At 39.6% G+C, this 14,426-nt stretch overlaps 1 long non-coding RNA gene across 1 annotated transcript; it reads left to right on the forward strand.

The window, feature by feature from the left end:
• Positions 1-720: 720 nt before the first annotated feature.
• LOC133979951 (uncharacterized) lies at positions 721-13,777 on the forward strand. Its single transcript, XR_009925140.1, has 2 exons — positions 721-927; positions 10,468-13,777. It is a non-coding gene; the product is annotated as an uncharacterized LOC133979951 (long non-coding RNA).
• Positions 13,778-14,426: the final 649 nt, after the last annotated feature.

Raw genomic sequence — 14,426 nt, forward strand, 5'->3', positions numbered from 1 at the left:
GTTTGCCGTGTCACGTAATGTGGTTTCACAGCAGCGAAGATAAATTGTCATCAAGAGTCTTTGCACTTGTGGAACAGGTCTGCATTTTCCATTATCATCTGCATTTGTAAGTGCAAAAGTGTGCATGCTTAAGAGCATGCCAACTGAAACTGAACACTATTGAGAAACACTTCCAGAATAATAAACACCCATGGTGACTGTAAAGACAGGGGAAAAAAACATTGGCATTGGCTGGAAATTTGCAGTTAAGAAATAGGAGGTCTATGTGAATAGTGGATCATTTAATAAAACATGCAGATGTTGGGGGGGGAAGAACACTTTTTTTTTTTTTTTAAGTGTGCGAGTATGTGTAGAAAAACAGACTTCCAGTATATTTGCAGTTAATCCCCTACATGGTGCTTATCAGGGTTAAGGAATGTGAAATTCAAGTTATCAGTGTGAAGTAATAAATAAGCCGTACAGATGCAGTAAATGCATCCAGAACAGAGCAGGCAAGTATGAAAGAGCCTCATGATATACTGTCTTCAGCCTGCAGGTGGACAGAAGCAAAGAGCGCTTGTGTGACACAATCAAAACACGCTCGTGCCATGCCTAAAAATGGTGCCCTAAAAAAGGGAGGTGACATTTGTTTGCTGTTGACATACCAACACTGTTTGTAGAGGCATCAGTGAGTTTAGAAGCCTTTCACCTTTGGAAGCTCCCATTCATCACTGACAAGCAAGGTGGGGCAAAGCCTCAACATTTGTTTTCACTGGGTGTGGCACCGCACTAGAACCGAAGCATGGAAAGAAATAGCCAGTACTCTTGGCTTGGATCCAGATTCAGTGGGAATACCAGAGCACTTGCGTATGATTCTAAAAACAGCGTGGGTGGGTGAGCAACGAGTGAGTGTACAGCGCAGGAACAGCTCCACAATGAACATGTGTAGTAAGTGGAGTTAACCATTTCAGTGCCTTTTTATTGTGATTATGTTTCAAAGCAAACCTGAGATATTTCCACTATTTGTCAGAAGTTTGTATTTTCTCACCAGAATTCCTGCTTGTTATGGATTTAATAATGTATTTTGGAAGTGAAATGATGAGTTTATTAGTTTCATAGTTTTATTATCTGGTGAAAGTGGTCAAATATAAACAATTCGTTGCAGGATCAGATCACATTGCTGAAAGTGTTGCAAGCCATGAACAGCGCGTAACATCATCAGATCTCGAGGGCTTTCTGGTGCTTCCTGGTCCTAATGAGCATTAAGATGCATTGGGGAAGCCATCATTGGCTTTTAACTTCCCTTGGCCGCTCTGAGAAGTGAGGTAATGGGTGATACACATCTCAAGTCAATGCAAACCTCTGCTCCTCTCCTCACACCCAGTGCCTGAATACCTAAAGTTAACGGTCGTTGAGCCTCACCCCGATGTTTCCAGAGAAGATGAGGAGAAGACTCATTCTCTCAGCCTGGTCTTTAAATACCACACAAAGAGACTTGCAAATAAATACCCACGCAATGCTAACTGATTGTATTTCCCTAAATAATCCTGTTAGGGAAATCCAGTGAATTTCTGACCACATGTTTGTGACAGCGAGATGCTGAAGTGACCCGCTGTCAGCTGAGAGTCGCATGATCGTAGTTATGACCACCATCCCCCAGCTCTCCAGATAAGTGTGTATGTCTTTTTAAACTTTGAACTGTGTGTGTGTGTGTGTGTGTGTGTGTGTGTGTGTGTGTGTGTGTGTGTGTGTGTGTGTGTGTGTGTGTGTGTGTGTGTGTGTGTGTGTGTGTGTGTGTGTGTGTGTGTGTGTGTGTGTGTGTGTGTGTGTGTGTGTGTGTGTGTGTGTGTAATCATTGCTGTCTCATGTTTCCAAACTCCAATAGCATCCCTCCATTTCCTCTCGAACTGTGCAAGGCCCTCCCACCTGCACAATCACACCACTGCTGGTCTGCCTATGAGCAGATGGCTAACATCTCTCTGTGGAGATTCCTATTAGTTTCCTCTCCATCATCCTCACAAGGCCATTTCCTATTCTTTTTTGACTTGTGTTAAGGAAGCACTGACTGTCTAATCATTTGAACATAGCAGTGTTAGGGCGTGCTTATCAGTGCGGACATTCGAAACAGTAAACAATCGATAAACTCGCAGCTCTGAGGGATAGTTTCCCTCATTGTTTGGATTTGTGTGTATTTTTCAGCCATTTGTTGAGTACAATGGATACAAAACACTCAACAACATAACTCTTTGTTAAAGCCAGTGCTTCACCATTACTCACAGATAATAAGTACCAGCACTTGATGTCATTCACATGTGCACCATTAAATATTTTGAGTGTGTGTTGCCACTGCTCTTGTGAATAAACCTAAATCGAGGTTAGTGGTAGTTAGCTGTTGGGCTAGATTGCCTCTTGTCCTGCCCAAACAAGCCCTCGTGCAAATGTGAGTGACTTAAACCAGAAAGAGCTTTGGTTTCACCTCCAGCTTCTTCTGTTGGTAAATAATCAGCCATCCCACTATACAGTCCTGATGTGCTGGCATGTCTGGGCAAAGGGGATGGGGGTCGACTAAATTGCTGTGAGACGGGTTTCATAGATAAGATGAGCCTGTTCAATGAGAGATAAGAAGCCGAGCTACGTATCTGAACTGATCCTATATATCTTGCGGACATAAATTCATTCATTTCAATACTTTAGGACAGGGGAGTTTTTTCAACAGAACTATATTGCTGACGTGACGGAGAAAGCTCTGACGTAGTAACAAACCCTCCACCAAAACTCCCACACGCATTAAAATAGGTGTTAAAATAGCTTGTATGTATGGAAGCCGAGAACAACCATGCTTAAAATTACTTTTTTAATGCCGTTATCTCGAGATCACCATCAAGTTAATTTATCTCATTATCTTAACAAATAAAAGGCAGATTTCTCAAAATAAGAAGATCATTCATCATAGGTGGAGCTCATGCTCATTTGTTTTCTTCTCTTCTCCATTATCTCCGTCTCGTGGATGGCTCAACTATTTGGACAAAGCACAAGAAAGCGGCTCTTAAGGACATGAGTTCAAATCCATCATGTTGGTTCTTATTCCTACTCTCCTTTCTCTCATTAAGTCCAATAAAATGAAAAGGTATTGTTTGGTACTTCTCCTACATGAAACATCCCATTGTACTATGATCATATTAATCAACCTGTCATGTGGCTGTGACAGCGTTGTCATTAATAAAGGTGCTGTTCATAATAATGGGTACTCCTTGATCTGACATTGCTACAGTTGTCAAGATGTCATCGAAGCATGCCTGCATGACTTTCCTGATCTCTGATAAACATGAGTAATAAGAGAAAACAACCTTGTTTTTTCTCATAGTAACAGGATGATTATCTTGAGATAACCAACTCATTTTCTCAAGATAACAACATAATTAACTTGTGATCTCAAGATAATGGCATTAAAAACATAATTTCAGGCACAGCTATTCTCAGCTTCTGTATGTGGATATATGATTGAATTTAAATTTTGAAGTCTTTAAAGCCTCGGCCAAAGCTTTGCTGCGATTGAATTGTTCCAGATGTCATATTTTGGACAATTAGAACAAATAATGTTTAGTAACCCTAAAGTCTTTTGTAATGCACCTGTCTTTGTACCTTTAACAACTGTTTCTTAAAAAAGAAGACAAGGAAAAAAATCCCAAATCATCCATCTATCAGCAGTTTTTATTACCTAAATCAGTGAGCAGTGTTTTTTTTCTTTTTAGTAATGTTTTGCTACAGTGAGTTGTCAGCTATTGTGAATAAATATCCACTAGTTGAATATCTTTTATGCATCATTTATCTAATTGAACCAGACAAAACACACTCTCCCCATAAAGCTGCAGGCTGCAATTTGCCCCTTTTTTATTCCAGTTCAAGCACCGGTTAAAAAACCATACTAACTTTGCTGGAATGTGATGACAGACCCTCTTTTTTGTGTGTCAAAGTGCTGATGGTAACATATCTTGAGAGTCTGTGGTTTGCCTTTTTTTTTTAAATACTTAAATTTATTTAGAAAAGCTCCTGCTGACGTTCGCTTTGGTGGTTTTCTCTTCATGCAGTTTCTGACATGCACACTGGTGGGGAGGTTGCTGCCCTTCTATCTTCGATGGGGGGGGGGGACCACCACCACACCTGTTGATACTGAACTCAACCCACCTATTTAGTACTTTGTCGTTTGTCACTAACTGGCTGTGCTGGTTCTGAACTTTGAATTTTTCCCAGAGCCAGCGAGCTCATTCCCAGTTGAAAGGCAGGGAAACTGGTTTGACATGGACATTTTTACAGCATCTCTTCTGGCGTATTGTCGCAAACCAGTTCAGTGTGTGACAAGGAGGGGAGAAGGATATTTTAGACAAACTAACCTATTTCTAAAAGAACAGGTATGAATGTGAAGGTCAGATATGGATTGTGTGAGAGTGAGTACCCCCTCCCCTTAATATCATTACAGTATATGACAGACCAAACAGTGGCCAGTACTCAATCACATATTGTGGTTCATTAACCTACACATCGCTTAGAACTCAACTGAAATGAGAAATTTGCAGCATAGCTTTTCTAAAGAGCCGGGCTCTCTTAGGTTGCACTGTTTACTGATTAGATCTCAGGATCCCATGACCAATGACCATAAGCCTCTGACTGACTTTCCTCGTGTTACCAGTTTTTTTATTATTTGTGCAGATGGAAACTTAAAAATATTTACAGAATACTTTAACAAGCAAACGCTATAATCAGAAAGTAAAATGCACACAGATTTAAGCCTGTATGAATATTTGAAAACAGAAAAAGATGCAGTTTTTTCCCTTGGACTGTTACCTTGATATCATTCTTTACAATCTTGTTTAAGGCTTATTGAGCTTATCTTTTTTATCAGCTTTGTCTGGCCCTGGTTTATCTGGTGGATTTCCTTCTTAATACTGATACCGAGCCTGTGAGGCAGCGTATTGGCTCAGTTTAATAGCACAAACCTTCACATGGATTTTGTGAAAGACGTGGTCAGTTGAGCTGTTTTTTTATGCCAAACCTCAGGATAAGCATGTATTTTTTTCCCATGCAGAACTTCTGTTAGAAAATCAGTTTTTACGCCTGTTCATACAGACACTTTCTATGTAATTCTTTCATCTTTGCATCCAGTCCCCCCCCCCTTTAAAGTGTGAAGAAGAGAAGGTCCCTCACTAGAGTGTAAAGAACGTCTAATTGAGCCCACAGGGAGACAATACAGATAACAAACACCCACACAGCCTTGTTTTTCCGCCCTTATCCAGGATTTTATACTGGCGGCTCTAACAGTAGGTTAATGTATATGACTGCAGTACAAAGGTTAGATGACCTTTGTGTGACTTCAAAAAACAAAATTACATAAATAAATCACATTAAAGCAAAATTTTATCCGCCTCAGTCCCCCATACCAGAAATGTTCACTGTCTGTAATAATGTGAGTTGATACACATTTCCAAATATAATTTAAGAGATGTACATTACAGGCTTCAAAACTACTCCTACAACACAAAACTTACGCTTTCATTATTTCCTCACCTCAGTAGTAAAAAAAAAAAAAAAAAGTCAAATCTTATAATTCTATATGTTTAATCAACTGAATATCAGAATAAATACATTTAAAGTTACATCACTGCTGTATTTATACGCTGTCATTGCAGTTAAAGTCCATCTGGCAGCCGTGTGAGATGTGACGCCTCTTATATGTGTGTGCAGGGTCTGAAATTAACACCCACCAAGCGCCAAATGTGGTTACATTTTCTGGTTGGCGCCTAAATCTCAAAAGGCTATCTGCCAAATGTTCGTACCAAAATATTCATGAAATAAAATGTCTGGCATGATGCTTTGGAGATAAATTACTCATGTTTGTTCTGATACAATGTAGACACGTGCACCATATGTGTTTTGTACATGTGTTTAACCATGCTGTGAACACTAGACGAGAAAATCTAACCCACATTTGACGCTTGGCAAAAACGTATCATCTTAATGACTACTGAAAGGAATGTATCTGTGACACAAAAAGGCGATTTAATTACCAGTGCTCTTGGCAGGTGAGTCAAAAAGGTCATCTCGGACACTGCACGTGTGACTGGATGTGTCCACTACAGTTTCTAGTTTGGCAGTAACGGCGGGCTGCTGTATATGAAAGCCAAGCTTCAGCAGAGCTTAGCAGAGCAAATCCAGCTAATGCTGAACCATTCCAATTGTCTGATGGATCCAGGGGCTGGACGGGGGATTACTGTGATGCCCCCTCAGCTAGGGGTGCTGACCGCAGTACAGGGTGTGGGATTTGGCCCCTTTCCTTTATGAATGACTGTCAGAGGCTTCATCCAGGCTCACAGAGAAAGCTAACAGGATGAGTTTGGGCAGCTGCTGGTATCTGATTGGCTGATGATGACCTGGTATGATGTGAACTAGTGGTCAGAGTCACCTCTGGGTGAATGAGGACATAGTGACTTTTTTTTTTTTTTTTTTGTCTTCCTAGCTATTTGTGGTTGTCCACTTTTAAATATAGAGTTGGTAACCTTGAAATGGTAAATTATTGCTGAGGTGTAGCTGTTTGTAACATTATGGCTCAAAGTTTGTGTTTTGTGGCCCTGACAGCCACTCTGCTATCACTGTTTGTGTTAAGATTGGTGAGGAAAAGCTGTGATTGGCCGTTGTGAACATGCACATACACCATAAAGGAAATGGCGCCACCATAAAACTATGTATATATGTGCTGGAGGAACCAAACAATATCACGTTTTTCACATGAATAAAAGGTCAGGAAGCTCAGAACTGTCTTATCTAGTGGTTGTACAGGGGTTTGTTTTGACTATCTGAGACTTATACTCTGTCATGTTTTATCTTCCCAGTTCAGATTAGCCCTCAGATGAGCCAGGCTAAAGACTGCAAGATGATGTGGTAGAAACTGTGTGTGTGTGTGTGTTTATTTGTGGTTTTGTTTTGGATTAGTACTAACATGGATCGGTGCTTTATGCACATACCACCCCTTCATATGTTGTTTACTACATGTGTCGCCGCTGCAAAGTGAAAAACAGCAAATACAGGAGATCCGTATTCAGTATCAGTATAACAATGATACTGTCTGTGTGTTATTACTGTGTGCATTCATATTTGTGTAAAAAAATTTGCAGATGTTTAGTCTAGCGTATTTGATGTTCACGGTTACTTACTTTTGATTAGATCCGTCGGATCCCTTATCGTTGTCTTCTGTTGTGCTTTGGCTGTCTTGATGTCACATCTATCATGAAGTGGAAGAATTGGAAACTCACAAGAGAACAGATCCTTCTTCAGCATGAAAGTGTTTCAGTATTCTGAATCTCACCACCTTTCATTCTTACTCAGAATTTACTCCACATTTTTTTTGTCCGTAGAGGTAAATTATGGTGTTTTTGAAAGCTGAGTACCTGATTTCCATAACATGGAAACAGAGGCTTGGAGAAGGTTTAATTCAAGAGAGTGCCCCTAAACCCAACCTGAATCAGCGGCCCCAGCTCTTCCTCATTAAATCGTATAATTACGGTCAAACAGAGGGTACTGAAGGCTTCTAGGCACAGTGGGACCGACGGAAAGGGTCTGATATACGAGGGATTTTAAATTACTTCTCTGCTGCAGTTGTACATAAACGCAAAAGATTTGATGAGGTGAAGAAGTGACAAATCTGTGTCCAGTACTCCCTTCTCCACCACGTTAAGGATTACTCATTGTGGTAGTGTAGAAAGAGAAGTGCCTCTCCCTTTCCTTTTTCTTTTTTTCTTTTCATTGTTTATTTATGTTATGGAGCTGTAAAGGACCATGTATTTATAGGGACTAGAGCTGTTCCCCTGGTTGGTGAATGGATAAGCCCCTTTGAGAGGTGCTGTTGGTGTTTGTATTATAGTTCACTTGTTCTCTGTCGCTCAGCTACGATCGCTTCAGGTTCACTACCAACAAACAAGGCTGCATCTTTTGGGATACTTCTTGTCTATAGTAAAGATACCTTGGTTGATAACATACTGAGACTGTGTACATGAAATATTAAGGAAAGTCACTCTCCAATTAAGAGGAAAAAGGTATTTAAATAATAAAGAGCACTTAAAATTGTAACAGAGTGGATTTGTATTTTTCCTTTCACCGGTAAGATCAGGGGATCTTTTAAACTGAAAGATTGTATTAAGGACAATTATGGGCGACTTGTGCTTATTAAAGCTGTTATTCAAAGGGAGGAATTTGTTATTCTATATGTGCATTGCCCTCCAGGTTACCACCTTAACTTTGTCACAGATGCAATGTCGAAGGTAGCTGATTTGCCAACAGAATATTTTTGAGAACGTTTTCAACCCCAAACCACGCTTAATTCTCAAAATAGGGAAGTGTCCAGAAAATTGCGCCTCCTACAGACCCCTCTCATTGCTCAATGCAGTCCTTTAAAGTCACATCCTGGCAACTCGTATGAAAACCCATTTGAAGCCACTGAGGGGCAGAACAAATATAAATGATTATTGCTTCCAATGTTATATTGAATGCAGTGATTACAAAAAGGACAGTTCAGCTACACACTGGTTGTGATTCACTTTGCTTATCCAGTCATTTCGACACTGTGTGTATAACACCTTTCATACTGTCATCTGTTCGGCCACAGTGAAATGTCACAGCGGAGTGACCGACCAACACTGCAGTGTGATCTCACAGAGAGTGTGTGTGTGTGTGTGTGTGTGTGTGTGTGTGTGTGTGTGTGTGTGTGTGTGTGTGTGTGTGTGTGTGTGTGTGTGTGTGTGTGTGTGTGTGTGTGTGTGTGTGTGTGTGTGTGTGTGTGTGTGTGTGTGTGTGTGTGTGTGTGTGTGTGTGTGTGTGTGTGTGTGTGTCCTGAAAAGCATCGTGTCCTGTTGACATAACTGTTTTCTCTCTCACCATGCAGACTTTGATGAAGCAGGCTGTTTACAGTGCTAAATACAGTGCATGGTCTGCTGCTGTGAAATTGCTCACCGTCATTATTTGCCATCACTGTCATTGTAACCTGGTAACAGGTGAAAGGTTGACTCATACTGTGATTACTCAGGGTGTGTATTTGAGTCAGAGACAATCTTAAATTGCTGCTTTTATTGTTCAGCTACATAACTTATAGAAAGATTATTTTTACTCTGATACCTACAAGACTAAAGATATCTGTCTAACATTTGGTTCCAAGGCAATATATTTCAATAACTACTGGCCATATGAAATTAAATGAAATGCACCCTGTGAAGAAAAGCATATTGATTCCAGCCCTTTTCAGCCAGTGACACATACAGTACAATGAATACATGTTTACATACATGAGGCAGTTTGGGCGGGTGTGCTGCTGGTTTTTCTCACATACCATGTTGCCTAACCTACTACAGCGTGTCGCATGACTGTTTGCTGCTTTAGACAAGACATCCTGTGACCTTACACAAAACACACATACACAAGTACAAGATCCTTCTCCAACTGAGCCATGACTGATGGTAAAGGTCGTTCTTTTACACCACGCCATGTCCCATGACCTGTACTAAACAAAAAAACACTCAGACTCAGACTTGCTATGCAGTGTTTTCTCTCACTCTCTCGCCTACGTTGCACCTATCCGCACTCAGTTCATAAACGTAGCAGCTAAGGTGGTAAAAACTGTGGACTCTAAAGTACAGTGTATCTGAAAATAGTTTGTTGTCCAGCTTCTCTGTGAGTGTGCGCTGAGTGTGAATGAGGCTGGTGAATGTGACTCCCCGTGGAGAGTTGGCTGAACAGACTGTTTTGGTAGAAACACATTTCTGTCATCCCAGATTTTTCACATGCAACACAGCTACTGTGTGTGTTCGACAACGGCTTTCACTTTCGTCTGTTATTGAATGTAACTCTAATTCCTCCATGGTGTGAGGAGACAGATTTGTTGAGTTGCCTGAGTTTGCCATTCACAGACGGGGTTTTGAATGTTGTTGCTGCCACCTTGTGGAGTATTTTTGTTAGTTATCTAACAGAATTTCATAAGTACTGCTCAGCAGCAATCAGCCATGTGATTGTTGACCTTCACTGAATTACTGTAATAAATTTTATAAGCACTATAAGACATTCTTTGTCCACTAGAGTCTCCTTAACTTAAAGAAATTAAATTGATTGATTAGTAAACTATTGTGTCAGCTCTAAAAACAAATAGATACATTGGGATAATATCATTTTACATCCAGTATTTGTCCATTTGTGGGATCTGCATTTTATTACCTTTTTTTATAGGTGTGTGTCACATAATCCAGGTGTCAGATCTTTAGAAACACTTATTTTATGTAGATAGGCATATCTGAAAAGCTGAAACTCGTTTGCATTTCACCTGTTAAGAAAAGCACATCCCTGTATTTATCAATCAAAATCAATTATTTTATCTAATATTACTTAATTATCATGAAATCATTATGTACTGGTGCATCCATTGTAACGTTTCTTTCTCCCTCTCTTCCCCTGCAGGTGATCACCTGTTTCGGTCTCTCAGTGCTATCATGCCGCTACGTGGGCTTTGCCGTGGTGGCCCTGTTGGTGGAGATAAACTCGGTGTTCCTTCACCTCAGGCAGATCCTGCGCATGGCCAGCCTCGCCGTGGGCACTCTGTACCGGGTCAACAGCATAATCAACCTGGGCACATACGTGGTGTTTCGCATCAACACGTTGGCCTGGATGACCCGCTGGCTGGTTCTCAACAGAGACAAGGTGCCCCTCCTGGCCTATACGCTGGGCAGCGTGGGTTTGGCCATCATGACGGCAATGAATATTGTCCTGTTTTATCGGCTGCTCAGGAGCGACTTCCTGAAGAGCAGCACCCGGGAGGGCAAGAAAGAGAAAGAGATGTAGGGAGGAGAGGAGGATTATAGTCATCAATACACTCATTACTGTATGTTTCCACCCTGTGGCCAAGATTTGGTACCTGTGATTTTTTTTTCGTCTTTGTTTTTTTTTTTGTGTGTGTAATATACTCAAAGCTGAGAGATGGAGGGATCGCTCTGTCGTTCTCATACTGTTTAATCACACACACACACACAAACACACATGGTGTAATCAGTTGGACTCGCTCAAAGCATCAAAGAATCACACAGTCATAATGCAGACAGCTACAGCAGACAGCAGACAGCTTCAGTTGTAATTTTGACTTTTGGCTTCTGTGCACGTGTTGTCCAGTTTGAGTGTCATCAGTGACTCATTAATGCTATGAGGAAGATGATTTATATGAAAATTGCAAGGCCTTGTAAAATGACACCAAACACCTCATAGTCCTACAGAGTGTGTCAGCTAAACCTTAAAATGTAGCTTAAGATAAGTGACGACTGTTCGTAAAACACCTTACATCCTTCCATAGGAAACAAATACAAATACAAAAGTATACTGTTATATCATAAAAATATATATTTCAATCATATATATTCTACGCAGTTGTGGGTTATTTAAAGTCTATCATGTAATATCAAAATATATCCATTACCACTGACGAAAGAAGTAGTGAAATATAAATCCTCTTGTTTGAAACTAGCACTGCAGAGGTGAAGATGTCTTTATTTTTCCCAACAAATCTCCTCAACTAAAAACCACCTGCTACCTCAGAAAGCTTCTTTGCATATTTCAAGCACAAGCTTTGCTACCAGTGTTTTGGCAGGTTTTCTTTATCATAGAAGAAAAAATATAAGAAAAAAGAGTGAAAGAAAAACATGAGAAAAAACAATTGAGTTTGTACTATAAAAGCAATCCACAGAAAATATGTTAATAGGGTGATAAATTACTATAATTTAAATTAATTTAAGGAAAAATCTGGTTAGATTTTCAATTTTGAGCTTTTCAGTGTGTGGCTGATATAAATTTGGATGTAATTGTTTTAATATATGATGTAATATAATCTGCAGTAGTAGCTTCAGACAGGCTGGAGTTGTTGTTCTTCATTTGGCCTTTGGAGGACAGCACACTCCTTCTCATCACCTCAGTGACCTCAGCACCGCCAAGACACCAGAGATGTTTTGATTTTTTAAAACATTTTTGTAGGTCTTTGCCATCCTGCCTTTAATTTAGGGTCACTAAATTGCACAGATAGACACATAATTTCTGAGGTCATCTGAGATCTGTGAATACTGCAAGCTTTTATACACACGGTGGCTATGAGGCGGCCTGACATCAGAGCATTGTAGTCCTTATGTGGCATGAATGCCAATTTTGGTTTTTGTGTTGACATTTGTGTATATTCATTGTTTTGGGGGGGGGGCGATTTGTATATTTGTAATTTATTTGTATTAATATGTTGTGGATTAAAAATGAAATTGTGAAAAACAGTTGATTACAGTGAAGCTGATGATGGTGTAAGTAATGTTGTTGTGGGGTGTTGTGCCACTATGGGTCTTACCTTTTTTTTTTGTGTATTTGTTTGCCCAGTTAATATTTTCAGTACCCAGTCTCCAAAGGCACACCCACAGTCATCTCAGCTTGACACTGCAAATGTTGAAACTCTAAAATCAGGCTGATGACCATATTACAAACACAGCAGCATGTTAGGTATGTAAATAGACACCAAAATACTTGCAATCGCAGTTCAAAGGAAACGTCAGACCCACATACGACAGTCAGTAATCAGCTTAAATGCAGCTGAATAAGTGGCACAAGCACAGTCCACAAATTTAACCTCCTCGTCCACGTTAAAATGAAGACATCACTGCACTTAAGACACAGCACTGTTTTAGATGGAAAGCAGTGGTGGTTGATTTTTGTCATGGCTGATTCCCAGTTGCCTTTTAGAGATCAAGAGAAACTCCTTTTTTGAGATTTTTTTTATTGTGAATGTAAATTTGCATACTTCAATTCTGTCAGCAAATGTTTAGGGCAGCTTAACTTTGTTGTTGTAGTGAAGACAACTGGTAATAATTGAAGTTATTTCTAACAAGCAAGCTTATACGTGTGAATGTGTTGTATAAGGTTGTAATGTCATTGAGATTATACATGTGTGATACCAGCTTTGTTATGTTGCTGTGTTCTTTTGGGACTCGTGATGAAGCACGGCAGCCGAGAAGAAATGCCTCTTCATATCAATGTCGGCACCACACAGCACACAGACGGACTTATGCCCCCCCCCCCCCAAAAAAAAAGTAAAAGCCGCAGCGCAGCTCTCTGCACTCCACGTCCTGCTCTTTTTGTTTCTCTTATGTGCATTTATTTTCTGCCTACATGGATTTAAGAACAAGCCACAAAGATTATGGTATGTTTTTACATTTGTGGGGAGTGTACACGTGAACAATGATTTCAGGATGTAATTGCAGAAACGGTCAACTCAACTATAGATTTATATTGCCATGCTGCCTCAAATTCTTAATCGTACACCATAGACCATTTTCAGAGATTAACAACATACAATTAAGTCCCTCTGCTATGTTTGTTCATTTATAAAGTTCTGTTTTCAGTCTGGTGATTGGTGAAATATTGTCTATTGTTAATAAATAAACATTTTTAAAAAGAAATTCATCACAACAGAGAAGACTTTGACACTGTGCAGTTTGTCCAGGCCTTAATTTAGGGGACAAAAACCTGGTAAACTGAAGCAAATGAGACCAACTGAGGGTCTGAGAGTAAAATCGTCTGGTTACTCTGATCCTCAAAGTGTCACATTTCACAGACGTTTCTCTCGTGTGTAAATATAACTTTTTATTTTTTCATGTTTTGTCAGAGATTGTTTTGTAATTAAAATTTCGATTTATATGTTTATAAAATAACCTCATTGGTTTAACGTGAAAATAAAGATCGCTGAACTAGGTCTTGTGTTTGTCTGTTTTTGTTTTTTTTTGTGCCAGTTTTGCCAAAATGTACTGATGTATCAAACGTAAAAGTACACAATTTGCAGGTTGAGTGGCTGTCAAATGGAGTGGAGCTAAGTGCACAATATGTCTCTATGTAATGAAGTGCAGTACAGAGTAAAATAAAGTGGAAGTAATATACAAGTATCATAAAACTATGGGTTACTCAAGTACAATACAGTAAATTACAGTAAACCATTACATAATGGATTCATTTTTAATGAAGGCTATCAAACTTTTCAATATTGAAATACATTTTACTTTTTTCTCTCTTTTACCCCGCTTAAGTTTTATAGCAGTTTTATGCATTAGGTTTTTATCTGTAGCTGTATTTTATGATTATTTATAACTTATGATCTGTAATCAGTGTTTGATATAAAAGGGAGCATTCAGATTTTTCTGATTTTCATTGATGAATACAAAGAACCAACCACTACTTTTGATTATTAAATTCACTCGTTTAACTTACAGTTTAAATTCTAATTGACTTACTATTTTCAGTGTGGTATCCTTACTTTAACACCTTCAAAGGACTTTTGAAACACCATTAGTCTTAAGAGAAGCCCCCCCCCCCCCCCCCTTTGAGGTCCGCGGCCCATAGGTTGAGAA

Source organism: Scomber scombrus, chromosome 5 (assembly GCF_963691925.1).
Source record: "Scomber scombrus chromosome 5, fScoSco1.1, whole genome shotgun sequence".
NCBI classification, from domain to species: domain Eukaryota; kingdom Metazoa; phylum Chordata; class Actinopteri; order Scombriformes; family Scombridae; genus Scomber; species Scomber scombrus.